The sequence below is a fragment of the Protopterus annectens genome, chromosome 2.part0 (assembly GCF_019279795.1).
Source record: "Protopterus annectens isolate FY-2018-M chromosome 2.part0, PAN1.0, whole genome shotgun sequence".
In the NCBI taxonomy this organism is placed as follows: domain Eukaryota; kingdom Metazoa; phylum Chordata; order Ceratodontiformes; family Protopteridae; genus Protopterus; species Protopterus annectens.
In genome coordinates, this window is record NC_056728.1 from 180,393,617 (window position 1) to 180,419,734 (window position 26,118).

The window sequence follows — 26,118 nt, forward strand, 5'->3', positions numbered from 1 at the left end:
TTGTAAAAATTAAACAATAAATCAGATTCAATACTGTTGTTAACATGCTTGATATTTTCATTAAGATTTACCATTTTTTTGTTATTTTCCTTAATGAGACAGTCCAACAATTCACATCCATGTCTGTTAAACATTTGGATTAATTCAAGATGAAACTCTGAATTCTTTATCAGTCCAGTTGGATAACGCCAAAGGCGGAGTCCTTTTGGAATCTGTTCCCTTTTCTGACACTCACGAAGATAGCTGTTCTCTAATTGTAGTTTGCGAAATTCAAAAGTGTATTTTTCAAGCAAATCTAGTTGTTCATTTAACGAACCATTGTTATTTTGAGTGTCCGACAAATTACTGTTCCATTCACGACCAGCTTCAAGCCACTGGCTTAAAGTTTTCCTTCCGTTGAAGGAACTGTCCCTGAAAGTACCTGCACGAGGGGAAGTCCGTTCCTCATCTCTCCCCGTCGTGTTTCCTCTATTAGCGTGTTGACGCTGAGCTGGTGTAATTTGAAAATTGCTGGACTCGTTCTCACCAGCATTACTGCTTGTACATCTAGGCTGAAACCCACACTCAGCCTGTGGAACGCCACTCTGTTGTTGAGTCAGTCTTTCCATAAGTGCAACCAAATTCCCAACGGTATTGTTCAAATTCGAAAGAGACGTTGCTAGTGAACCAAGTGTAGGTGGATCCCCACCGTCAATACCTTCCATAATAAACTGTTAAACCACAAACTTTTCCCCGAACCAAAACCAAGCCAAAAGCCTCAGAAAGGAAAGACGGAATCCACACTGTGTAAATTTAGCACTTTCGTTTTTTTAATAAAAACTTCCTCAGAATACCATGCAAACAAACAGATACAAAACTATACAAGACTGACTCAATGTATATCATACCCATTCATAAAATTAATGACATCATAATTGACAAATAAATTAATTAATTAACCCTTTTGTTACATCATATGGATAAATAATTTCATAGAACATTTAAATAGCCTATAAAACACATATTATGTGTTTTAAATTATAATATATATATATATATATATATATATATATATATATATATATATATATATATATATATATATATATATATTATAATATATGGTGTACAAAATAAAATATAAAATGTGGAACAATATCTATTCTCTTTGAACATTAATGACCTTCCAACAAAAGGTTAATTGGATCGCTCGTCGGACATGATGGCTGCATGGAGTCTTACTCTACTCGTAGACTCCGTGCAAGCCATTGTGAATCCGGCCCAATGACTTAACACATTCATTTGAAATAATGTTGAAAAACCTCGAGTTTTTTTACCCATACAAAAAGATGTAACTTTACTTTGAAACCAGTTATATTGGACATTATCATCATGGTGGATAACTAAGAATGGAATCATCAGATGAGTATAATTTGGTGAATCACAGCAATCTTATCCGATGTACTAAATGCTATTATGTACATATAAAGGTTATATGTGATAACACTTGAGACTTGTGTTCCTCATTTCAAAAGTTGGATGACTTGTGTGCTGTTATTTGTATTAAATCTAGACTTGTTCAGGGTGATTGTACTTGTGCAATTTTCATACCTTGGAAAACCGTTGTAACATGTACTACTGACTTGTCTAATAAGTAATATTAAAGTGCAAATAGAACACATTTTGGAAAGGAAATCCACTATGCTAGTAAAGACACACAAAGCCTATTAAACTTGTAATTCAGCATACATGCATACAGTAATCTGAAAATTCAGAGTACTTAGGTGAAAATAAAAAGTAAAGAAGGGGAACAATTGCAGCAAGTAGGAAGAAATGGAAATTGATTAACATGTATATAAAGGTGGGCAAAATGTGCCAAATAAAAGGATGCTATTTTGATATGTAATACTAACACCAAATACACTAAACAAAAGGATGCTGTTTTGATATGTAATATTATCATTGCTCAATCATAAACCATTCAGTGTACAGAAAATGACACTATCATCACAAAGGAAACTAGAAAAAAGGCAAGAGGCAGGCCAAAAGAAGAAATATAAGTTCCCACTTTTTTAGGTTTATGGTAGTAGCACACATTTTTGATAATATCAGGAAGGGAGACATCAATAATTTAACAGAGCAGTTGGAATCCAGATGGATAATCAGGTTTAGAGGAGACATTGGGCATGGCCTGAATGATAGGGTACCTATTAAAACCAAGGCTTAAAGCTAGAAGTTTGAAGAAATAATACATGTATTCATGATTTTTACAAATGCTTAAATGTAATATATATTGTTTGGAATGTTTTATTTTTTCTGTATGTTTATATACAAACTAATTAATTTGTTTTTGTTATTTAGTTGTAGATGGAATGCTACTATTTTGGATGTAGTTTTTTATAGCTGTAATATACCTTTTAGCAGTAATTGTGAATAGTCATGTGATCTATTGAACTGATTATATATAAATGGTTATGTATGTGTTTTAGTATACATCTGATGAAGTAGCTTTGCTATGAAAGCGCTTATGTATCTGATGGTTTTATATTAAAGGAAAGAATTATACTTGAATTCCTTGCTGTCCTTGGTTCCTTCTATGTCTTCTATGTGGTTTACATTTTGATTTTTGTTGGATTCAAGTGCTGGCTAGGATCGGTGGTTTGTGTTTTTACTAAATAAAATTAATAAGACTGATGATAATGAATAATCTTTTACAGTTAAACAAATATCACTGAATTAAAAGGTGGGTGATTCTTCACATTATAAATGATATATTAGTAATCAGATATTCAACTATTTAAGGAACTGATATTTACATTAGCAGATCATGTTTATGTGGAGATGTTTTTATTCATGTTGGATCAAATGATCTCGACATTAAGGCCGAGTGTTCTTATGGAGCTTAGAGCCCTCTTAGATAGTATGGCTTGTCCGGGTATTTGGAATTATTCTTCATAAACATAAATGAGAGACAGGTTAGTGTTAATGAAGAGTTCTTTGAATAAACACCTATACAAAAAGAAATTGCCCATTTTAAAATATGAGAATGTATAGGATATCCAAGCATGCGTTTTGAGCATAAATGTATTTAGACAACACTGACTCACTTTTCAAGACAATGGGAGATACTTTTGCAGTAAATATTTAACAATATATGACTGTCACAAGATAGGAGTTTTGCCATGTCAAAAATGTAGCGTGTCATAGCTAATAAAATTTCATTTATCTGTATTGATTGCTAATTCAAGGAGTATTAGTAATAATTTCTTATAGGACAATCTGTGTACACATTACACTGATGTTGTTAATGCTTGTAAAACATCTTTCAAGACAGAGTATAAATATTTGTATAGGTTCATAGGAAGTTACTAGGCTAATGGTCCTAGGGCTTTTACAAGACTAGTCATGTAAAATCCTGAGTTACCCTTAGTGACCATATTTAGATGGTCGTTGTTAGAGTGATTCTGTGATCATCACCAACTACCCCTGTCCATGAGGGACATAGGTGCCACCCCCAGGGTGAATTTATGGTCACCCATCCAGGTGTCAGGGTTGCACTTGAATAGGGTCATTAAGGAGCTCTGCTTCACATGGAGTGGGAGCTTACTCTAGCAGATTGGTAATTGCTGGGAGATATACCTGTCTCTCTATGTTCAATTGATGTCTTTACTGTAACAGAGATTCTAACAAAAACTCATGTGGAGGTGTTGTGATAGGGATTAAAGATTGTCATGAGACCTGTCATTCTTATATATTTGATGATAACACCAATAGTATAGATTATGAAACTCTGATGATAAAGGCAACCCTGAAACTGATTACCATACTCAAGTGTTGATGTCCTAAAATAATTGTTATATTTCTTGCATGAAGCACAGGAAGAAATAATGATAACTTGGATTGGAGTTTAACAGAGGCAGATTACTAGGAAATTATTCACAATGTACATGCAAGAACACAATTGTTGCAGCTTGTAAGCAAACCTAAAAATGGAACAAAATATATTGGATATTTCTGTTCTTAAGGAAATTACTACATTCCAAGTTTGTACGCCATTGATAAGTACTGATCACGTGGTTATGAAGTTTAAACTTATGCTAGATAATTCTGCCAAACAGAAATCTAAACCAGTACATTTAAGATTAATAAACAGACTCTATGGAAACAAAACAACTGATAAAACTAATTATAGTTATAAATTCAGTAGAAAGATGGCAGATGAAATGTGATAAGTTGTGAAAGACAAATTGAATCTAAAGAATCCAAAGCATGTTTAACATCAGAATCCAGTCACACTGGTGTCAGGAGATTGCATTTCCATAACAATGTGATGATAAAGATGAGACAGAAAAAAACATAAGAAATGGAAATAAAGTCAAACTGTAACACTGAAAACTGAAATAAGTCAACCTAGGTAAATAAATTAAGTACAGTATGAGACAAGATCAGGAGAAGCTTGAGGAAAATGTATATAAAGATATTGAGCATAATAAGAAACTACTTAAGAGATATGCTATGAGTAAAGACGCATAAATAGATAAGGTGTGTATAGCGTAAAAAACTTTTTCCCATACACAACAGATTGTAGATACATTTATAAAATCTTATGCAAAGCAGTTTGGCACCACAAAGGGAAAGGCAATTTGTGACAGTAACATCAGATACAAAAGTTAAATTGAATGATATTGAAAATGAGCTAAGTAAAATGGATCCTAGTAAACCCAGGGAAGAGATGAAATTAGTAGCAATGACCTGAGAATGGTTACCACTGAAAATGTCAGGAACTGCTAAACCGAATTTCAAAATGTGTTGACTGAATTGCCAAAAGATCATACTTGTATATCTGTACTCAGAGATACCATTTCTTAGAACATTCCCTTTTCTCCAAGATATGGTAATCCCGGATTTTGTATATATAAGGTCAGGGAATGTGAACAGCTTGTCCCCCACATTGTGGGGGGGGGTGCAGGGGGTCTTGCACTGTCCCGATCAAAAGAAGTTTTAAAGAGAAGAGCAATTTTTGAGATTCATTGATCTTGTTTTCTGGCTTTTTTTTTTTTTTTTGGCTATTCGGCACTTGGCATTTTGAGTGCCAACATTTCTGTGGGGAGCCCCTGAGAACACTTTTACATGAATTTACAATTCCATTACACTTGTTATTCAGTAGGTCATTTAAGTATGGAGAGATTCTTCAAGGTTGGATATGTGAAGTTTTCAAATCCATCTTTAAGGTTAAAGAGTATAAGACAAACCCAGAGTCATATAGACCCATTAGTCTGCTTTCTTGTTGTGAAAATAATGGAGAAAGTTATTTTGGATACGTTATTATCAGGATTAGAAGGTTTTGGACTTGAAACCATATATCAGCATGCATATGCTGAACACACCTGTGACATGATGTTTTATAATGATAATATAACAGGATATAAATGAAAATGTGTGTTGTGATATAATTTATGCAGACCTGTCATCAGACATTAATAGAGACATGCATAAAATACTGATCAATAAACTGGAAATACTACGTATTAATGTAACTTGGTAAGATGGATAGCTCTATGATTTACAAATGGGACATGGCAAATATTCTACAGTAAGTGGACAGCTGAAATTCCAGGTTACAGTCAGGCTGTGCCACAGAGCTCTGTACCAGGCCCATACTTATTTAAGCTGTATTATTTGGATTTACATTTTTCATCTGAGGTGTTTTACAGTTTGTTTGCAGATGACTTGAAAAATATGAAAACTGATTACATATATTATGGACAGGGCATGTCTACAAAACTAAATCAACCATTTTGACTGATGGAAAATAATTTTGTAATAAATACATATAAACTAAACATATGAGATTTGGGGGAGACAGACTTAACAGTAAATATTTAGTACAGCACAAAATGAGTGAAACTGCTTGAATTTAAGGACATTGCTGCATTTTTAGATCCAGGTTTGTGTTTTTCTGATCATAAAAACTGTCTGACTAGTTATAAAAGTATAGGCACTATAAACATGTTTACAAAGTATAGAGAATCAGAATTGGTGAAATCACTGCTTGTAAGTAAGATTCAATCCAAACTAAAGTATGAAAACCTTATAAGAAAATGTTTCAAGACCAACCGTAGATGTGAAATATTAAGAAATATTAAACTATCTGAACTTGTACACCATATATATATATATATATATATATATATATATATATATATATATATATATATATATATATATATATATATTGTGTTTAAGAGGATACCTTACTTAGTTCTGTCTGACATTTAGAAATACTTCCTCTAGGAATGTTTGGAATTTATCAAGCAGAAGAAGAGATGCATCAAGCAACCTGTGCAGAAGATTATATGAGAATTTACTGCATTAAAGCAAACTTTAGTTTAGATATTATAAGACCAGCTTGGCAAAATGGTTAAGGTCTTCATCTCCCATGCAGAAGGTACAAGGTTCAATCCCAACCTCTGACCAATGCCTGTTTGGAGTTTGCATGTTCTCCCTGTGTCTCTGTGGGACTCCTCCCACCTCTGGTAAACTTGCTGAGTGTTTCCATCGCAAACTCACCAATGAATAGAGCTGTGGGCAGCAGCACAGACTCTGCATGGTGCCCTATAGGGGAAAAGTTGTATAGACCAACTGCTTTGGCCATCTACTGTGGTATGCAGGATCCTCAAGATAGGGCAACACAGATCACAGACTGCCCACTGTGGCAGAGCTAGCCACTTGATAGTGTAAAATATGGCTCTAGGTTATTTGGTCATGTTGGTTAATGTCACCAAAATAGGCACGGGTCGTTACCGGTGATAAGTTGGTTGAGGACTTGGCCTACTGGGACCCATACTAACAGTGGGAGGGGTGTATGTGTCCCTTTTGGCCAGTGTGTGCCCACCATAAAGGCCAGCAGCCCTGGGTCAATAAGCTACTGGCCAGCTGGTGTCTAGTTGCCCAGCCTGGGTTACCAGGGATAGCTTGGTTGGGTGAAAGCTGGATGTAAAACAAACCTGCCAAATATGAACTGAGAATTGCTACACAATGTAGGTTCACTGATAGGATGCAGCTTGAAAGTGGATGATATGATGAGACAGAGGAGGCTGGACATCCAATGTATCCTTGGACAAGATGCAGGGGCAGTGCAGCAAAGCTATTTGGGGTCCAGACTCTACTTACTACTCAAGTGGGGGACAGGCTAGAATTGGTGTAGGAATTATGGTGAGAGACAAGCTTCAGAAGGCAGTGAGGGATATCATCAAATTAGTGACAGACTCATAGCAATCAGACTCCAGTGTAACAATAGAGTAGTATTCATAATCTCAACCTATGCCCCACAGCAAGGTTGTGATAGTGAGGAAAAGAGTGCATTGAGACAGCAGTTGCAGGACCTACTGGATAAAGAAGGATAAAATGAATTGGTGTTGATAATGGGTGATTTGAATGCACATATCAGGACAGATAGAACAGGATATGAGGACTGCCTTGGTTCACATGGGTGGAGAAAAAGGAATAAAGGAGAGGTCATCCTAGACTTCTGTCTGGCAAATGGCTTGATAGTAGCCAACACATGGTTCAGAAAGTGTCAGTCAGTTACAAGATCACATACAAGAGTAGCCAATATGCAACTCTGGTAGATTTCCTCCTAGTAAGGAAAAGGTACTGGGGTAGAATAAATTATTGTAAAGTCATCACCAGTGAAATAGTCAGCCCACAGCATAATCCAATGTCACACTCAGCTTTAAGAAGTGGTCAGAGAAGCCTCTAAGGTTGACAACGACCAGGCTGAGGACCTGGAAGTTACCTGAAGAGAAAGTACAACACTTCAAGAAATTACTCAGGGCTCTAGCATCCAAAGAAGAGGAAGTACATGGAGTTGAACAAGAATGGCAGTGCCTAAAAACAGCATGTGTTAGGACTACAGAAAAGATATGTGGCCGAGCCAGTTATGGAAATAAGGTACATAAGGAAAGCTGGTGGTGGAATGTAGAAGTCCAAGAAGTCATCAAAAGAAAGAAGGAGTGCAGGAAGAAGTGGGAGATAGAAAGGACTGACCAGGTTAGGAAGGACTACTGGTTAGCTAACAAAGAATCTAAGAAAGAAGTTGCAGTAGCAAAGAAAAGGGCATCAGAGGCACTCTACCAACTTATGGAAAGTGACTCAGTGAGTGGCACAAGGAAACTATATCAGGTTCCAAGGCGAAGATAGTCAGACACCCTTCATAAGGGATGCCAGCAACAACTTGCTCACCAGTCCACAGGACATCAAATGCAGGTGGAAGGAGTATTTCCAGCAGCTTCTGAATGAAGAAAACCCCACAGAAGCTGTACTCCCCCAGAAACAGCCTACAATGAGAGAAGAAGAGGAGGCCACTCTAGAAGAAATAAGAACAGCACTAAGGAAAATGAAGTCAGGGAAAGCAGCAGGCTCAGATGAGGTCACAGCAGATATGATAAAGATGCTATGTGAGATAGGGGAGAAATGGCTCCTGAGGGTACTAATAGCAGTGTGGAGAGAAAGGCATATCCCAGATGACTTGAGAATAAGCATACTCATACCAGTGTACAAGAACAAAGGGGACATCCACAACTGTGGGCAGTACAGAGGCATCAGACTCATATCACATTGCATGAAAGCTCTGGAGAGGGTGATTGATAAACAGATAGCCAGAGTAGTAGAATGTAAGATGGGAGATGAGCAGTTCAGATTCAGATCAAGATGCGGCACAATTGACCCATTGTTTGCAGTGAAGCAGATACTTGAGAAAAAGCTAGAGATGAGGAGAGAGTCCAACTGGGCATTCTTAGACTTGGAGAAAGCATATGACAAGGTCCCAAGAAAGCTGATCTGGGCAGTACTGCAGTGGTTTGAAGTCCCAGAAACATTGATAGAATTAGTGCAAGCTAGTTACAAGGACCCAATGACTCAAGTACGAATAGTGTTCAGCCTCACAGAGGGTTCCCAATGGAAGTGGGTATACACCAGGATTCAGCTCTGAGCCCACTGCTGTTCATACTGGTGATGGATTACATTAACACAAAAGTCGGAAGGGTCAGATGAACAATGTTGCTGTATGCAGACAATGTGGCATTACAGGCAGACTCTGAGCAAGATTCAACAAAGGATAGGAGAATGGAATGTTAAACTGAGGGCACATGGGATGAAACTAAGCACAGACAAGACAGTGGTAATGGCAGCAAATTGGGGGAAATCAGAAGAAGCTGAGAATTGAGATAGAAGGGAAGATAGTGGAAGAGATAAACAACTTCAAGTATCTGGGAGGGATGGTTGAGGAGAAGGGAAGTCTGAATGAAGAGGTCAAAGCTAGAATCAGAGGGTCTGCAGCCAACTGGCATAGAGTGCCAGGTGTAGTCTATGACAGAAAAAATGCCAAAGAAGCTGAAAAGTAAGGTGTACAAGACAGTGGTGTGACCAGTACTACTGTATGGTACAGAAACCTGGGCAGTAAAGGCAGAACAGTTGAAGAAGTTAGAGGTGATGGATATGAAGTTCCTGAGAAGGGGTGGTAGGATGCACACTGTGGGACAGACGAAGAAATGAGGACACAAGAGCAGAAGCCAAAGTAGCTCCAATTGCAAAAAAGATCAAAGAGAACTGATTACGGTGCTTTAGACATGTGCAGAAAAGCAGAAGACAATCTGGTGAGGAAGATTTGGGATGGACAGGAAGAAGGTAAGAGGAAGTGAGGGCATCCATCAAAGAGTTGGATGGATTGCGTGAAAGAAGATCTGTAACAGTCAGATATGAGTGTTGAAGAAGGCAGGAGTGTAGCACTGAATCGAGAGAGATGGTGACAGTTAACACAATACCCCAACCCCATGTATAAAATGGGAAAAAGGGGGCTGATGATGATTTTAAGACCAGCTTGGGCACTTATGGGAATGCCTGTTTTGGTATAGTGGCAGGCTAGAAGGGCATTATTGCCTGTGATGAAGTATTTGTATATATTATATAATGTTTTTGAGTAACTATGAATAATTTACGTTTGAGGCCAGTGTCATTCCATTACTGGAAAATAATCTGCAATCTTAAGGAACATGTTAATGACTACAATTTATAGCTGTCAGGAAATGTATATAAAAGTAACAGACTTGTAAGACCACTCATCTAATACTGTGAAACCCTATACAATTGCAAACAATTAGAAACAATGAAGATAGAAACAATATAATTATGCAGAAGCTAACTGTGAATATGAGGAAGTTGAGTTATATGAAAAGTCTGAAGGAATTAAAATTTCACTTAAATCAGACATAGCTTCTTGACTGGTGAGTTTATTGTACATCACCTATAAGAATCACTTCTCACAAACATGGGACAAGAAGCAACATCTCTCTTCTGAAAGTGCAAGACATCCCACAAATTTAAAGATAAATTATTTTTCATTCAGGGTAGGAAGTCTATAGAAAATCTTATCAATGGCTGTTAGGATGTCATCAAACCTATCCAGCTTCAAAAACGATGCTGATGCTTGTGCTAACATGTTGAGGCCTTGATCTTGTGACAGCAAATACATTGTAAAAGAAAGAAAAAAAAGCATGAATCCATGGTACCTGCATCCATGTGGTAAACAAGAGGAAATGATTAAAGCAGTTGCAAACATACTCAGAAAATGTGATCATTGCAATCATATTTGCTGTTATTCATCTTTATTAGAATATAGAAACACTTCCACAGCTTTTAGATATTTCATTGCACAACAATTAATGGTAAAAGGATTAAGGTTAACTCTATCAGCCTAATTGTTTTTTCCCAGAGGACAAAAAATGTATTAGAACTACTATAATGAAGACAAATGAAACAGATGATGATATATGACAAAATGTCTGTTTTGAAGGAGAGAGAGACAGTCAAGATGGCCTTTGTTTGGAATTTAGGTCAGGAAGTACTTGTCCAAGCCACCGTTTTTACTTGTCACTGTCAACCAAGATCATATTTGGTGCACAGTGAAGACTGAAACAACTGCCTAAAGTAGATTTACATCCAGATCCAAAGCAGTTATCAGCTGAAAACATTAAAGGCATACTAAATGTTATAGTGAACTCTTAAGTGCAGTGATTTTTACCTACCAAATTCAATTTTTAGCAGATTATTACAGTTTGTTTTGTTATAGCTACCTTAGTCTATGCCTGTTGAAGCTGGAAATACAAGTGGCAACAGTGAAAATGCAGACATGAAGCAAACAATGACTGCAGCCATTCCCCTAGGGCCTTATCAAAAAGCATTTCTGATATTCTAACGGTGTAGAGATCCTAGCAAAAATCCATGCACGAAATCATCTTTTCAGTGTAATCTTGTACATGACTCACATAATTGTAGTTGTAATCAAATTAGCTGCCTAATTTTTGTGCATAATATTACATAAAACAAAGGTCTCTCATCTATAAAAGGGGATATGTTTTCTCTAGTATCAGTAACTGGAGTTATGAGTTATGTGAACTTCGTTAAATTTTCAGCCTGAAATAAGAGCTGATGTAAAAGCATTTCTGCCTCTGTGCTGTCCGGTACAGTATGTTTAACATGATAATTGTTCTACAGATCTTACAGCTAACTATACTTTAAAGAAACAAATAACCCATGTGGGACTCCAAGACACAACATTGTAAGAATCCCATTAATTCAGTCCCACTTATCAAAATACCACCTACTTCAAAAAATCCATATACTACAGCACATCACATGCAGCAAATCTGATGTAAAGAAGTTGTTTTCCCTGTAAGACTTTGCCACCCATATCCTCCTCTATTTGTGTATATCAACTGTGAGATTGCACAAAGATGGAGAAAAGGAAACAGCACTAATTGTTTCTTCTGATCTGTACTTGCATAATCTTGATCAAAACCACATCGCCCCAATGCAGTCATGAAAGGTAAATACTAAACTAAACATATTATCTTAATAAACATATCATTTGAAAAATGGAGCCATATCAGTGAAATTCCAGTAAATGCTCATACAATAATGTACCCTGTGAATCTGTCTATTTGTAAGCACTAAAAAGTCAAAACAATGGTGAGGGTAGCAGGACTTCAATGAAACGAGGCATTAACAAAATCTACCAGTGTCAGTTGGTTCAAAATCATTTATTGATTTCAGTACTACTGAGAATTTTTACAAAGTGCCTTAACTGAAGTGCCTGAAGGAAAAAAACATATATCCTATGACTTTGCTCCAAAGTACAGAAAAAAATAGTATCCTTTTTGTATTTTTTCTGAAAAGAGATGATTGATAAGGAGGCATATCATAATTGAGGATAAATTGTCTGAAATTCCTAAGTTAATCCATTTAATTGCAGCCACTCTACTTGAGGGATGGGTGAACATATCTTTTATAACTTCACCAAATGTTTAGGGCTTCTAATACCTGACATGAAATTACTATTGCTGCAGTCCTTTTATACTTAACAGGAATGCTCTTTTTATCACCCACAATGTTCCCAGAATAATCTCCTTTTGCAGTTCAGATGAAGTTACATAAATTGGCAACATATTTAGGTCCGCCTTAAATTTCTTTGTTGTTGCTGCTGTTGCTTCTACCACTCTTGTTACTATCTGTATATCTTTATACCACATAGTGTCTGCTTTCATATCCTGGTGTTGTGTTTTATTTGTGTCCTAGTATACAGGAGTCTGTTGTCACTAGACTTAGCTTTTTCAGTGAGTAAGTACTTTTTCCTTTTTTAACTAGACTGTTTTTCTTGCTTGCACTTCAACTATTGTTGAAAGATCCCAAGTTATCAGTACGTCATTTTCAGCTGTAGCATTTGCACAGTTTTCAAATGTAACAATCTTACCACATTAGAGTAATCCGCGGTGGTGCAGCGGTAACATTGTTGCCTCACAGCAAGAGGTTCTCCTGTTCGATTCTCAGCTAGTGTGCAGGGAGTGCCTTCTGTGTGGAGTCTGCATGTCCTCCCCGTGGGTTGAGTGTTGTTCCAAAAGACATGCATGAATGGGCATTCCTTTATTGAAGGTTGGGCATCAAGCTGGCAACTTGGCACTATGAAAATCTACTGCCAATCATTAGCGGACCAGAGTTCCACTGTGGCGACCCCTAACCAGGAAAAGCCCAACAACAATCTTGCCACATTAACTTGCAGTATCTCCTTTGAGCCACAAGCAAGTAACATTACTAGAACATTGATGAGGCAAAGGGAAGCTAAGAACAAAACTCGGTACTTACGTATTATCGCAACCACATTTCTTACCTCACATAATGCATTCTGTTTTCGCAAAATGACTTCATCAGAAAAGCAGGGGAACTGTGAGCTTGTGTGTGCCTCACTTCTTTGTACAACTTTTGAAAAGATCTTCTTAAATCAACCATTGAGAAACAGTTGTGATTCATGGTTGTCGCATCCACTACCTCCGAATGAAGCTATTTTCTTACAAGAATTTTGTGTCTCTATTCCTTACGTATGGCATGAGTCTGTTCTTCTTGAAAGTCAGGCTCATTTTTAATTTTTTTCTCATTCTTATTCCACTTAAAACTGTGCATTAAGCTGATGTTAACCTACAGCTCACATAAATTTGTAGTAGCAGACAAGGACTCAAGCTTTGATGCTAATTTCTCAGCAGTGAGTCGCTTGCAACCTGCTTTTTTTGCCCCAGAAAAATGGAGACAACTTACTTAATTTCAGAACTGTTGTAAGCACTAAATAAACTACAAATTACTACAGCACTCATCCTTCCTCACTACCCAGTGGTTAACAGTTTTTTGTACTTATCTTCCACAAGTGTGTAGAGGAAAACAGCTCTAGTACTTACTTTTCTCACTTGTCTAAAGGAAAATAGTGATTACCAGACATGTCCAAGGGACAGCTCCTGGTGTTCTTTTACCCAGGGATGTCCAAGGGACAGCTCGTGTTCTCTTACCCAGGGATGTCCAAGGGACAGCTCCCGGTGTTCTCTTACCCAGGGATGTCCAAGGGACAGCTCCCGGTGTTCTCTTACCCAGGCATGTCCAAGGAACAGCTCCCAGTGTTCTCTTACCCAGGCATGTCCAAGGGACAGCTCAGTGTTCTCTTACCCAGGGATGTCCAAGGGACAGCTCCTGGTGTTCTCTTACCCAGGGATGTCCAAGGGACAGCTCCCAGTGTTCTCTTACCCAGGCATATCCAAGGGACAGCCACCGGTGTTCTCTTACCCAGGGATGTCCAAGGGATAGCTCCCAGTGTTCTCTTACCCAGGGATGTCCAAGGGACAGCTCCCAGTGTTCTCTTACCCAGGGATGTCCAAGGGACAGCTCCCGGTGTTCTCTTACCCAGGGATGTCCAAGGGACAGCTCCCGGTGTTCTCTTACCCAGGGATGTCCAAGGGACAGCTCCCAGTGTTCTCTTACCCAGGCATGTCCAAGGAACAGCTCCCAGTGTTCTCTTACCCAGGCATGTCCAAGGGACAGCTCCCGGTGTTCTCTTACCCAGGGATGTCCAAGGGACAGCTCCTGGTGTTCTCTTACCCAGGGATGTCCAAGGGACAGCTCCCAGTGTTCTCTTACCCAGGCATATCCAAGGGACAGCCACCGGTGTTCTCTTACCCAGGCATGTCCAAGGGACAGCTCCCAGTGTTCTCTTACCCAGGCATGTCCAAGGGACAGCTCCCAGTGTTCTCTTACCCAGGGATGTCCAAGGGACAGCTCCCAGTGTTCTCTTACCCAGGGATGTCCAAGGGACAGCTCCCAGTGTTCTCTTACCCAGGGATGTCCAAGGGACAGCTGCCGTGTTCTCTTACCCAGGGATGTCAAAGGGACAGCTCCCCGTGTTTTCTTACCCAGGGATGTCCAAGGGACAGCTGCCGGTGTTCTCTTAGCCAGGCATGTCCAAGGGACAGCTCCCGGTGTTCTCTTACCCAGGCATGTCCAAGGGACAGCTCCCAGTGTTCTCTTACCCAGGGATGTCCAAGGGACAGCTTCCGGTGTTCTCTTACCCAGGCATGTCCAAGGGACAGCTCCCAGTGTTCTCTTACCCAGGCATGTCCAAGGGACAGCTCCAGGTGTTCTCTTACCCAGGCATGTCCAAGGGACAGCTCCCAGTGTTCTCTTACCCAGGCATGTCCAAGGGACAGCTCCCGGTGTTCTCTTACCCAGGCATGTCCAAGGGACAGCTCCCAGTGTTCTCTTACCCAGGGATGTCCAAGGGACAGCTCCCAGTGTTCTCTTACTCAGGCATGTCAAAGGGACAGCTCCCAGTGTTCTCTTACCCAGGCATATCCAAGGGACAGCTCCCAGTGTTCTCTTACCCAGGCATGTCCAAGGGACAGCTCCCAGTGTTCTCTTACACAGGGATGTCCAAGGCACAGCTCCCGGTGTTCTCTTACCCAGGCATGTCCAAGGGACAGCTCCCGGTGTTCTCTTACCCAGGGATGTCCAAGGGACAGCTCCCAGAGTTCTCTTACCCAGGGATGTCCAAGGGACAGCTCCCAGTGTTCTCTTACCCAGGCATGTCCAAGGGACAGCTCCCAGTGTTCTCTTACCCAGGCATGTCCAAGGGACAGCTCCCAGTGTTCTCTTACCCAGGCATGTCCAAGGGACAGCTCCCAGTGTTCTCTTACCCAGGCATGTCCAAGGGACAGCTCCCAGTGTTCTCTTACCCAGGCATGTCCAAGGGACATCTCCCGGTGTTCTCTTACCCAGGCATGTCCAAGGGATAGCTCCCGGTGTTCTCTTGCCCAGGCATGTCCAAGGGACAGCTCCTGGTGTTCTCTCCTGTCTACCTGATGAATATGGGCATATTGGGGCAATGTAACAATTGCCTCATGTACACTGACAACCCTCTCCCCCTACCACCCAACACTACAACCTGTGAGAGATGCATTTATCTAGCCAAACTGGAGGTAAAGGTCTCTCAAACCAAGACTGAACTTGTCAGTCAATAGGGGAAGCTAAACACTTGCACCACACCACACTCATCACATAGACCCACTAAACATACACCACCAAAACCCACACATAGATACTCAAAAACATTTGCAGAGGCTCTCAGTAATAATCTGCCCAAGCAACAAAGACCTCCAAAGCAGAAACGCAACCAACCTCCACCACTCAACACAACCCAAAAGACACATAACCCACAGACCCATTGTGCCACTCAACCACAGCCCATAAGGCAAAACAATGTACCCAACACATTAGTCATAGGTGAGGCACACTGATGTTCCACTCACCAGACTAGACAAGGAGTCTGCATGTCCTCCCCGTGGGTTGAGTGTTGTTCCAAAAGACATGCATGAATGGGCATTCCTTTGATGAAGGTTGGGCATCAAGCTGGCAACTTGGCACTGTGAAAATCTACTGCCAATCATTAGCGGACCAGAGTTCCACTGTGGCGACCCCTAACCAGGAAAAGCCCAACAACAATCTTGCCACATTAACTTGCAGTATCTCCTTTGAGCCACAAGCAAGTAACATTACTAGAACATTGATGAGGCAAAGGGAAGCTAAGAACAAAACTCGGTACTTACGTATTATCGCAACCACATTTCTTACCTCACATAATGCATTCTGTTTTCGCAAAATGACTTCATCAGAAAAGCAGGGGATCTGTGAGCTTGTGTGTGCCTCACTTCTTTGTACAACTTTTGAAAAGATCTTCTTAAATCAACCATTGAGAAACAGTTGTGATTCATGGTTGTCGCATCCACTACCTCCGAATGAAGCTATTTTCTTACAAGAATTTTGTGTCTCTATTCCTTACGTATGGCATGAGTCTGTTCTTCTTGAAAGTCAGGCTCATTTTTAATTTTTTCTCATTCTTATTCCACTTAAAACTGTGCATTAAGCTGATGTTAACCTACAGCTCACATAAATTTGTAGTAGCAGACAAGGACTCAAGCTTTGATGCTAATTTCTCAGCAGTGAGTCGCTTGCAACCTGCTTTTTTTGCCCCAGAAAAATGGAGACAACTTACTTAATTTCAGAACTGTTGTAAGCACTAAATAAACTACAAATTACTACAGCACTCATCCTTCCTCACTACCCAGTGGTTAACAGTTTTTTGTACTTATCTTCCACAAGTGTGTAGAGGAAAACAGCTCTAGTACTTACTTTTCTCACTTGTCTAAAGGAAAATAGTGATTACCAGACATGTCCAAGGGACAGCTCCTGGTGTTCTTTTACCCAGGGATGTCCAAGGGACAGCTCCCGGTGTTCTCTTACCCAGGGATGTCCAAGGGACAGCTCCCGGTGTTCTCTTACCCAGGGATGTCCAAGGGACAGCTCCCGGTGTTCTCTTACCCAGGCATGTCCAAGGAACAGCTCCCAGTGTTCTCTTACCCAGGCATGTCCAAGGGACAGCTCCCGGTGTTCTCTTACCCAGGGATGTCCAAGGGACAGCTCCTGGTGTTCTCTTACCCAGGGATGTCCAAGGGACAGCTCCCAGTGTTCTCTTACCCAGGCATATCCAAGGGACAGCCACCGGTGTTCTCTTACCCAGGGATGTCCAAGGGATAGCTCCCAGTGTTCTCTTAACCAGGGATGTCAAAGGGACAGCTCCCAGTGTTCTCTTACCCAGGGATGTCCAAGGGACAGCTCCCGGTGTTCTCTTACCCAGGGATGTCCAAGGGACAGCTCCCGGTGTTCTCTTACCCAGGGATGTCCAAGGGACAGCTCCCAGTGTTCTCTTACCCAGGCATGTCCAAGGAACAGCTCCCAGTGTTCTCTTACCCAGGCATGTCCAAGGGACAGCTCCCGGTGTTCTCTTACCCAGGGATGTCCAAGGGACAGCTCCTGGTGTTCTCTTACCCAGGGATGTCCAAGGGACAGCTCCCAGTGTTCTCTTACCCAGGCATATCCAAGGGACAGCCACCGGTGTTCTCTTACCCAGGCATGTCCAAGGGACAGCTCCCAGTGTTCTCTTACCCAGGCATGTCCAAGGGACAGCTCCCAGTGTTCTCTTACCCAGGGATGTCCAAGGGACAGCTCCCAGTGTTCTCTTACCCAGGGATGTCCAAGGGACAGCTCCCAGTGTTCTCTTACCCAGGGATGTCCAAGGGACAGCTCCCGGTGTTCTCTTACCCAGGGATGTCAAAGGGACAGCTCCCCGTGTTCTCTTACCCAGGGATGTCCAAGGGACAGCTGCCGGTGTTCTCTTAGCCAGGCATGTCCAAGGGACAGCTCCCGGTGTTCTCTTTCCCAGGCATGTCCAAGGGACAGCTTCCGGTGTTCTCTTACCCAGGCATGTCCAAGGGACAGCTCCCAGTGTTCTCTTACCCAGGGATGTCCAAGGGACAGCTTCCGGTGTTCTCTTACCCAGGCATGTCCAAGGGACAGCTCCCAGTGTTCTCTTACCCAGGCATGTCCAAGGGACAGCTCCAGGTGTTCTCTTACCCAGGCATGTCCAAGGGACAGCTCCCAGTGTTCTCTTACCCAGGCATATCCAAGGGACAGCTCCCGGTGTTCTCTTACCCAGGCATGTCCAAGGGACAGCTCCCAGTGTTCTCTTACCCAGGGATGTCCAAGGGACAGCTCCCAGTGTTCTCTTACCCAGGCATGTCCAAGGAACAGCTCCCAGTGTTCTCTTACCCAGGCATGTCCAAGGGACAGCTCCCGGTGTTCTCTTACCCAGGGATGTCCAAGGGACAGCTCCTGGTGTTCTCTTACCCAGGGATTTCCAAGGGACAGCTCCCAGTGTTCTCTTACCCAAGCATATCCAAGGGACAGCCACCGGTGTTCTCTTACCCAGGCATGTCCAAGGGACAGCTCCCAGTGTTCTCTTACCCAGGCATGTCCAAGGGACAGCTCCCAGTGTTCTCTTACCCAGGGATGTCCAAGGGACAGCTCCCAGTGTTCTCTTACCCAGGGATGTCCAAGGGACAGCTCCCAGTGTTCTCTTACCCAGGGATGTCCAAGGGACAGCTCCCGGTGTTCTCTTACCCAGGGATGTCAAAGGGACAGCTCCCCGTGTTTTCTTACCCAGGGATGTCCAAGGGACAGCTGCCGGTGTTCTCTTAGCCAGGCATGTCCAAGGGACAGCTCCCGGTGTTCTCTTACCCAGGCATGTCCAAGGGACAGCTCCCAGTGTTCTCTTACCCAGGGATGTCCAAGGGACAGCTTCCGGTGTTCTCTTACCCAGGCATGTCCAAGGGACAGCTCCCAGTGTTCTCTTACCCAGGCATGTCCAAGGGACAGCTCCCAGTGTTCTCTTACCCAGGCATGTCCAAGGGACAGCTCCCGGTGTTCTCTTACCCAGGCATGTCCAAGGGACAGCTCCCAGTGTTCTCTTACCCAGGGATGTCCAAGGGACAGCTCCCAGTGTTCTCTTACCCAGGCATGTCAAAGGGACAGCTCCCAGTGTTCTCTTACCCAGGCATATCCAAGGGACAGCTCCCAGTGTTCTCTTACCCAGGCATGTCCAAGGGACAGCTCCCAGTGTTCTCTTACACAGGGATGTCCAAGGCACAGCTCCCGGTGTTCTCTTACCCAGGCATGTCCAAGGGACAGCTCCCGGTGTTCTCTTACCCAGGGATGTCCAAGGGACAGCTCCCAGAGTTCTCTTACCCAGGGATGTCCAAGGGACAGCTCCCAGTGTTCTCTTACCCAGGCATGTCCAAGGGACAGCTCCCAGTGTTCTCTTACCCAGGCATGTCCAAGGGACAGCTCCCAGTGTTCTCTTACCCAGGCATGTCCAAGGGACAGCTCCCAGTGTTCTCTTACCCAGGCATGTCCAAGGGACAGCTCCCAGTGTTCTCTTACCCAGGCATGTCCAAGGGACAGCTCCCGGTGTTCTCTTACCCAGGCATGTCCAAGGGATAGCTCCCGGTGTTCTCTTGCCCAGGCATGTCCAAGGGACAGCTCCTGGTGTTCTCTCCTGTCTACCTGATGAATCTGGGCATATTGGGGCAATGTAACAATTGCCTCATGCACACTGACAACCCTCTCCCCCTACCACCCAACACTACAACCTGTGAGAGATGCATTTATCTAGCCAAACTGGAGGTAAAGGTCTCTCAAACCATGACTGAACTTGTCAGTCAATAGGAGAAGCTAAACACTTGCACCACACCACACTCATCACATAGACCCACTAAACGTACACCACCAAAACCCACACATAGATACTCAAAAACATTTGCAGAGGCTCTCAGTAATAATCTGCCCAAGCAACAAAGACCTCCAAAGCAGAAACGCAACCAACCTCCACCACTTAACACAACCCAAAAGACACATAACCCACAGACTCATTGTGCCACTCAACCACAGCCCATAAGGCAAAACAATGTACCCAACACATTAGTCATAGGTGAGGCACACTGATGTTCCACTCACCAGACTAGACAAGGAGAAAGTTCCTGTCAGCTGCCTGTAGGGTGCCAGGATCCTCCACATAACCTACACACTCAGGTTACTCAACAACAAGTACAAATATGACTCAGTCATTGTCCATGTTGGTATGAATGATTTGAGATGTACCTCCCTGGACTACATGAAAAGATACATGGAAGAGCTCTCTGATCTTGTAATCCAGGTAGGTATGACCTTAGCCCTGAGTAGCATCCTACCTTCACCCAGAATGACACCACAGTACAAGGACAAAATGATTGACTTCAACAATTGGCTAAGCTTCTGGTATCATTCTGAGGGGATCCAGTATCTGTCTGTCTGGGACGACATAGTCGACAGGCCACGATGCTTTGCCAGAGATGGCCTACACCTGTCGCCCCTGGGATTACGGATACTGGTTAAGGCTCTTCCCACCCCTATAGTGCCTTTTTTAGGCAAGGTCCAAATGGCAAACCTACCACCATAACAGGTACAGGCAAAACAAAAACTGCTAATGCTACTCAATGCTAGAAGTCTAAACCTTAAAAAGCACTCACTCGAGGCACTCCTTAAAATGGAGAACATCTATATCTGTGCTGTGACTGAAACTTGGTTCAAGGGTCAAAAGAGCACCCCTGCATTACCAGGCTATAACTCATATCATACCTTTCAGCCATCTAACCTGGACTGGAACACCAAAGTCGGAGGTGTGTCCATATTCATTAAGGATATCCACACCTCCAGGCTAGTTGCCCAGCATAATGCATCCGAAATTATCCAAGTGCATCTAACTCTGGGCAAAACTGCAATCCAGATTGTAGCTTGCTACAGATCCCCAACCATGCCCCAGGACTCCCACTCCTCTTTTCTTGATATACTGGAAGATGTTAGGGTCCAACCAAACACCCTAATAATGGGTGATATCAACTACCCCATCATTAGCTGGGAAACCTTCTCATGTACTAACTCCTTCACTCAACGCTTTCTAGAATTCATAAACTCCATGGCCTGGATCAAGTTATCTACACCCCCACCAGGGGCAACAATATCCTAGACCTAGTCATTACCAACATGAGTGACTGATTTCCACACCTGAAGTCAACTCCTCATTGGTCAGATCTGACCATAAGCTAATTACCATAGATATCCACATCCCGCTCCCACCTCCCCCCCATTAAGGAAACCACTGTAAAAAATTTCTCCAAAGCCAACTTCATGCTTCTTAAGACACAAATGGCAAACTTCTCGACATCCATGCAGATGGGCAATGTAGTTATGATTGCAGAATCCTATACAAATTTCACTCTATAAGCACTTAGACGAGTGCATGGATCATGCCATCCCTAACAGAACCAAGACGCTATCCTCCAAAAAAAGGAAGCCAATCTGGTGGTCCCCCGCTATAAACAAACTCTACAACAGAAGGAAGAAACTGTTGCAGAAGAAAGTAAAATCCCAAGAGTGGAGGAGCTCCCTGGTCAGCCTTAGTGAGAACCTGAGATCCATCATAAAATCCTCCAAAGCTAGCTATGAAAACAAGATTTCCATTGGTTCTAAGGACAACCATAAAGCATTCTATAGCTATGTCAAGAATCTCAATGGCAATACCCAGGTATGCTCTGGGGTTACACCACAATGGCACGAAAATTACAGGACCAACTGATATCATCAACATCCTGGCTGATAACTTTACCCCCCTCATCCCCTAAAGGGCCCATATCAATACCGGAAGAATGCAGAGCCCCTGCAGTCACTATGCAGGTAAAAAAATGCACTCTCCAAAGCCAAGAACACAGCTTCCATGGGACTGGAAAACATCCCAGGCTGTGTTCTACATGAACTTCAGAATGAACTGGCCCCCCACCTAAGCACCGTGTTCAATCATAACCTCACATCAGGCTTTGTACCCTCTGAATGGCACACAGCAACAGTTATACTACTCCACAAAGAGGGGAGCCACCACAGACCCTGGGAACTATTGCCCTATTAGCCTGATGAGCCTGGTCTACAAGGCCATTGAATGCATCATCATGGAACTCATAAACAAAGACATAGGTAACCTCCGAACTCTGGACCCCACCTAGTTTGGGTTTGTGAAAGGCAGATCATGCCTCCTGAACTTGACTTCTTTGAAACAGTCACCAAAGTCGTAGATGGGGGTAAGGCAGTCCACACAGCCTAATTTGACCTCGCCAAGGCTTTCAACACCATTCCCTATTCTGGAATTATAGATAAACTCACTAAACTAGGTATAAATCCATACATCACAAGATGGGTTGCCAAATGGCTCACTGACAGAGCCCACAATGTAAAAGTTTCAGGCTCCAAATCTGACTTCAAACCACTGACAAAAGGAGTACCACAGGATTCTGTCCTGGGTCCTCTCCTGTTTGATATCTACTTCTCTGAAGTAAGAGCTAACATAGAGGGCCTCTGGCTGACAAAGTTCACAGATGACTGCAAACTAGGTGCCATAGTCTAGTCTCAAACGACTTGGACATCCTACAGAAGGGTCTCACTGAGACAGATGCCTGATGTCAGAGCCATGGCCTCAAGCTAAATGCAAAAAGTGTATTGTCATCCCCTTTGGTAAAAACTCTGTTCCCCTGAACTGCCACATAGGTGGCAGTCCACTTAATGCCAAAGGTGTGATAAGAGACTTTGGGACTCAGGCGGACAGTAGTCTCTGCTTTGATAATCACATCGCCACATTAGTCAGGAAATCCTTCTACATGGCACACCTCATCATGAAAGGGTTCTCATCCAGAAAAAAAGAGGTAATTGTTCCTCTCTACTCGACTCTCATTAGACCCATTATTGAGTACAGTGCCCCTTTTGGAATGTACCTCACAAGACATCTGCAACAGCTGGAAAGGCCACAGAAGTTCTTCATAAAGAGGATTACAGGTCTCAAACAGATGTCCTATGCTGACCATCTCAAAAAACTCCAGATTTGCTCAGTAGCATATCGCCTACTCCAAGGTGATCTCTCCTTAACATAGAAAGCTATGTCAAACCCAGAGTTGTTGGACATGCTACACCTAAAGAAATCCGAATCCCAACGGGATGCTATAAGGACCAAAACCTTGTCACCATAATAAATAAAACATGCTGGAGGGATATATTCCAGTCCCAGAGACTTCCCATACTCTGGAACAAGCTACCTATCTATGTCAAGCAAAGCTCCTCATTAGCACTCTTCAAGAAAAATCTTGATGAATGAATGGGAATTAGGAAATTTACCCCGGGGATCACTTCTGTGGCTCTGCTCAACAGGGCCACAGGAAAATAACTTTCTTGGGTGGCAAAAGCCAGAGAACCTTGTTGGGTAGGCTTACATATGCCCCAAGACTTATAGCCTAGTACCTACCTATGAACCTATATATATAATTGTTTTCTTGGTTTCCTGTCCAACTGAGCATGTGTTTTGGGGCCAGTTAGTCATACTGATGATATTTTTTTAAAACACAAAAATGCAAAGTGATTTGTAGTTTGAAGTTTATTCATAGCTGCCAAGGCAGTTTTCAGTGTTAATTTTAGTTTTCTAAAATATTCATTACTTACCTTTATTTTCACTTGCTCATGCTGTATTTCTGACTGTTCATCTATTCCCAGTTATTTAAGAAAGAAAACAACTATTTAGCTTAGCTAAATAGTTTAACTGAGCACTTATTCTATGCCTGATTTCTTTATAGTCTGAAGCTGATTGTTTGGGCTGATTTATTCCTGTACCTGTTTAATTATTAAGAGATTGCATTGTTTGACCTACTGAACTGCATTTTACCTGTCTAATCCTGCTGTTTATAAATGTTTATTTCTTAGAGTATATATGCATTAACCTAAATAATTGTATCTTAAAAACAGTTTTTTTGCTGCATTGTCTTATAAAGTATTTTATCTGCATTATCCTAAATAATTATATCTTAACAACTGTTTTTGCTGCATTGTCCCTCCTCTCTTTTTCACTCCCTAACTCCTACCCCCTCCCATATCTCCTAACCTTACTCCACTCACTGCTATCACCCACCATACTCTCACCTCCACGCCATCCCCCTCATCTAAACTCCCCCAGGGATACCAGCATTTCCCATTTGTCTTCTACACTTGCCTGCACACAGCTCTCCCACACTTCATAATACTATTCATGCAACTGCCCCCTGTATTATTAGCATTCAATAACCTGTCTCTTACTCCCCCCTTAAAAACCACACACCTCCCTAATCCTTTATTTCTCTTTGTGTTTTTGTAGGTCAGCAAACTTCCACTCCCATATTATCCAGCCTCTGACCCTCCCTACCTGGAGCTACCTGTGGTCACAGCCCTATGTGGGTGTACCTCTCCAATACTGGACTGTTGAAGTATGTCCTGCTTAACCTGAAAAGGTGTTTATTAATTACCTGTACTGAATCTGTTGCTCACGTGGTGGCCAATTCCCCTGCACACCAGTGGACCAATTCCCTGCTCTCTACTACATCTCCTATCACATCACTGTGTCTCGTTACCCCCCATTTTTCTGCCTACTATGCTCTCCTATTCTCTCATAACTTACAGTTGCCATATCTTACCTGATTACACAGATTGTTTCTCAACTCTCCCTGAGAAGCTTCTCTGTGGGTGTATCCCACTCCGTTCGCTCTATGGGCTCACTTCTGCTCCCATACCCTGCCCCCTATTCCCACACACCGCCAGCACGCCTACATGTATTTTTCCCATACTCCTCCCATTCAGCACAATTAACTAATCATAGTTCTTTCCTCATCACTTCACCACCTCTTACCCCTCCCACTAATACAGTCCACTATCCCCTATACATCTCCATTTATATTCTCCTCCCCTTCTCCTTGTAAACATATATAACCCTATCTCTTTCCATACCTCTCCTCTCTAATAACCAGTTCCTTTCCTCTTAACTACTCCCTTCAATACACCCCTTGTCTAGACATGCCCTCCCCAATCCTCTATACCCTCCAGGCCCCTTGTTCCCTTTTTTACTCCTAATTCCCCTTTACTATGCCATTTCTTACGCCTCCAAAGCACCCCCAAGTCTACATTCTACACAAACTATCCTATACACTCACCTGCAACCACATTCATGCACTCATTTCCACTCTATCTCCTTTTCTCTTATTCCACCTAACCCACTGCACCTTTCTAACCTAAACACTTCTCCACCACAACTAAAACTTTTACTCCTAAACTACTGCTAGCTCCACCCAGCTTCCTACTATATAAGCTCAAATGGCTAAAAGTTATCTCCTGTAATGTCCTAGCCTTAGCTACAGATATTCATCCCAACCCCGGTCCTTGTTCCACTACAAATAACTCCCCCCCACCCCCCTTCTTGTCCCACTACAAACAACCCCATTCCCTCCATCCCCTTCTTCTTCTGCCTTCTTCCACAACACTCTTCTTCACAATCAACGCCCAGAGCCTCAACAACAAAGTACACCAAGTACAAGCTTGGATTAGCCACAACCAACCTGACATCTTAGCCATCACTGAAACCTGTCTTAAACCCCATATCGCTGACTCCAAATCTTACCTCCTGGTTTCCATATCCTCAGAAATTACTGATTAATTAAAAAAGGTGGCAACTCTGCTCTTATCTACTCTAACCTTCTTACCTTAACCGCTCTTCAAATTCCAACCCCACAATTAAAAAATACTGAACTAACAGTCAGTCTTTTAAGAATGAATAAACATAAGAATATCTGCATTATTTCCCTGCATATCTCCCCAGGTGACAACATCTATACCCTTGAGGATATTCTTCTTTGGGCCTCAACTAAAATAAATTATAAGACTTACATTCTAGGCGACGTTAATATTGAATGGAATAAAATCAACACTCCCTCTCTCTCCCTTTCCATT